The sequence below is a fragment of the Pomacea canaliculata genome, linkage group LG2 (assembly GCF_003073045.1).
Source record: "Pomacea canaliculata isolate SZHN2017 linkage group LG2, ASM307304v1, whole genome shotgun sequence".
Classification (NCBI taxonomy): Eukaryota; Metazoa; Mollusca; class Gastropoda; order Architaenioglossa; family Ampullariidae; genus Pomacea; species Pomacea canaliculata.
The window spans coordinates 37545350-37548915 of NC_037591.1; positions in this window are offsets into that span (position 1 = coordinate 37545350).

Genomic DNA, 3566 nt, shown 5'->3' on the forward strand with positions numbered 1-3566 from the left:
TCGTACAGCTCAGTCTACATGACAAGGGGCATGTAGCAACCATCTGCCAGCCCACCTTACCTTGTCGTCTGGCATCTGTGGACACAACCTATTGCTTCGTTCTTGGTTCACACTTCCACACTGTCATGTCGAGCATCTACCAATGGAGAACAGAAAAGTAAGCAAAAAAATGGCTTCTAACAGAACTAACAAAAGTAAATTATTATGAATCCATTTTAAGTGTTTATATTTGTTCATGTGTCGCCTACAAAACATAAACTTTGTGTCCAAATTGCAACGGAATAAGCAGAGTGACGATCTCTGCTCTAACATAAATAAGTTTAAAATGAAACAAGGAAGTATAGAATAAAAAAATATACACACACTATCTCTATATATGTATATCAGAAGTGCACATCACTCTCTCTATATATATATATAATTATATATCAGAAGTGCACATGGGTCTGTAAGAAACGATGCTAATTTACAGACCACCCCGCTCCCACGAAGATTAAAGCAGTTAATTTCCTTTGGTCTGCTCTCCTAAAGGTAAGGTTCTATCACCAAACTCTTAATATGGGGCTGAGATTGTCCGAGGTTTGAGAGTTCTGTGTGATCTTCTTGTTACCTTTATCCACCCTTGGTCAGTATTGCGTGTTTTCTTGTCACAAATTTAAATGAAACCCGATGGAAAGAGTCTTACTCTTCTTTCCTTCACCACATTAAATCTCGTGATGTAGACTAGTTCCTGGCATCAAACATTAAACCAGGAACAAGAAAATAAAAAAGGGAGTATAACTCAAGCGAAAACACGAGAAAAATGAGAGAAAATTATCAGAAACACAACAGAAATGGCGACGGATAAGAGAAAATAAAATCTCAATTACTTCCACAAACAACCTGCGTAAACAAAGGCGAATGGAGAATGGCCAGCAGGATATGTAAACAAGCAACAAAAATTCTTCATGGTCGTTTGTACATATCGAACAGAAAAAAACAAGGATGCAGAAAAAGATGGTCAACAAAACTTGAAAAAATGTAGCTTTAATATTAATATCAATATTAATACCAATTAATAACCAATGAAAATCGTAAACTTGACGAAACCCACATCTGAAGAGTTGTACAATCGTTTACTGATTCTGTTGTATATAACACAACAACGGAAGCTGACACTCACTCTCACACAAAGAGAGGAGAGAAAAAGAAGAAATTAGGAAGGGGAGAGAAAGAAAGAGACTGGGAGATTCAAACCATCAAAAACAAACAAATTCGGACAACTATTTGATTAAGTAATGACCGAAGGGGTTCCTCTCTGCTAATACAGTTTTAGACCTCTTAAAACTTTCGATTGCTCGCCTCTTTATTTCTACCAATCTCTCCATTTTCGGACATGTCGTGACATGGAAAACCCGAGAGAGGTCAGAGCTATGATGTAAATCACAAAAATAAACTCTGGCATTCAAAGGCAGATTTTCATCTGCTTATCCTTCCTCCGAACAACGACTGTTGCGTGCTGTTCCGCAATTTCCTCTTCTGCAATCTTTTTTTTCAAACATCATCTCTAAACCCTTAAGCGATGTCATTCTAGAAGAACACGATTCAATTCTCTTATCCGACGAGAACCGTAATACCGAGGATATACCCTGGCGGCAATGAAACTCCGCGATGGACGAGCGCAGGCATGACATTTGTCCTTCCGCTGCGAAAAAAAGTTCCTAGCATTGATTTTACTCTTTTGTTTCTAATAATGTTAATAATTTCTTAAGCAGAGCCTCTGATCTTGGCATGGAAGTCGTGCGATAAATGTGTACTGTTCAAGAAGTTCAAGATGGACAGAAAGTAAAAATACTCCAGTTGATATTTTTTTCCGACATTTTATTCTGCGCACGGAATGTTTTACCTGGCTGCAAACCTCAGTCTGTCTGCATTAAGCTCATTTGTTGCACTGGCTGCTCGGCAAAATGGAGAACAAGATAAACTGCGTGCTGGTCATTCGCCTGAAGGCTTTTTACTGATTACACTGACTCATAATTCGGCTTACTTTGCGAATTAGAGAGGTTAGGAAGAGGAGGTATAAAATTGTGGGTAGAACAGGTTCTGATTCTCATGCGAGGACAGGAAGGAAGGATACAAAAAATAAAGTAATAGTTCTATGTCCATCCATTTGTCCGTCCGTCCGTATATAGCAAGGTAAGGGGAGCAACAAAAATAGTAGTCAGAGGAACGGTTGGATACCCGTTCTTTCTTTAATTGACTGAGCTGTGGAGTGGGTACTGACTCTGCAGAGTGTTGAGGAAAGTAAGGGAGAGAGAGACAAACAGAGAGAGAGAAAGAAAGAGGAGATGGAGACAAAAATGATGACCACGAGTTATGCGAGGGCTCTAGCCCTTCACTCCCTTGATACCCGTAAAGTCATGGGATTACCTTCATCTTTTTAACAACATCCCAAGTTAAATTAGTCCCTCGATCTATGAAGTCTGAGGGAGGAGGAGGAACACGGCAGACAGAGCATCTGGCAGCGATGTCCCACGTGACCTGTCCTCCGTTAAGCGCAGCTGGATGGCCTGTCTCCTATGGCCCTCACCCTTCTTTGATGTTTGAGGCCAGTTCTTGCCTTGCCTGACCCTCCTTCTGTCCTTCCAGCCAGCATTCAACAAACTTGACTAACAACTTGCAAACTATTTATTTCTCCTTCCTCTAATAAGGTAGAATGATCAGAAATCACAAAAAATCAGCGACTTCGACTTCTGTATCGATGACCTCCCCTGACCCATTAAGAACTCTATACATTTTAAATTTTATTTCCTGGAAAATTCTACTCATTAAACTTCTCCAGGAGAAAGGTTATATTTGGCAGTGTAACTTTGTAAATACTAGAAAAATCTACCTGTCGCATTTTTCGTATTTGTGTCGTTGATGTGGCTGTATTAATTAGATTTTGCGAGCCTGTCTGTTTTTGAACCTGCCATTACAGTTTTTAGCTTTGTTTGAAGTTTCTAGCGAACTGACGGGATTTGTTCAGAAATTATCATCTTCTAATTAACTTAACGGCTTGGTTTTTAAGTTGTATTCTGATAGCTTCTAAAGAATCTTCTAAATGAGACAGAATTTATAAATTCAAATGCGTTTCTTCAGAATTCTTTCCCTTTTGTGAAGCATTCACAAGCTGGAAGTGTTGACCGCAGCGAATGTGTGAATGTGTTCTGAAGTGAGTGAACACATGGTTTGTGTACATTGTTCGAGTATAACTGTTTGTGTTTGAGGGTGGGTAGGTGAATGTTAGGTAGGTGTTTAACTTTTTTCTGATAATTCCAGGCACCCATTTACATGAAAAAGGAAAGTGCGCCAGTCGGGTATTGAACGCGATCGTATGACGGCCTCCAGCATCGAACATCAGTGCTCTAATCACTCGGGTATTATTTCCTATAAGGGTGGGCTTAGGAAGTTTACTGTTACCTTCTGCGGTGGATTTGCTTTACATGTACGGAATTAACACTTGTCATAATCCTTTCTTTCCAGACACTACTATTTTTAATGTGTTTATTTGCTTGGTCGTTTTTAGCAATTATCTGGCTTGTTGC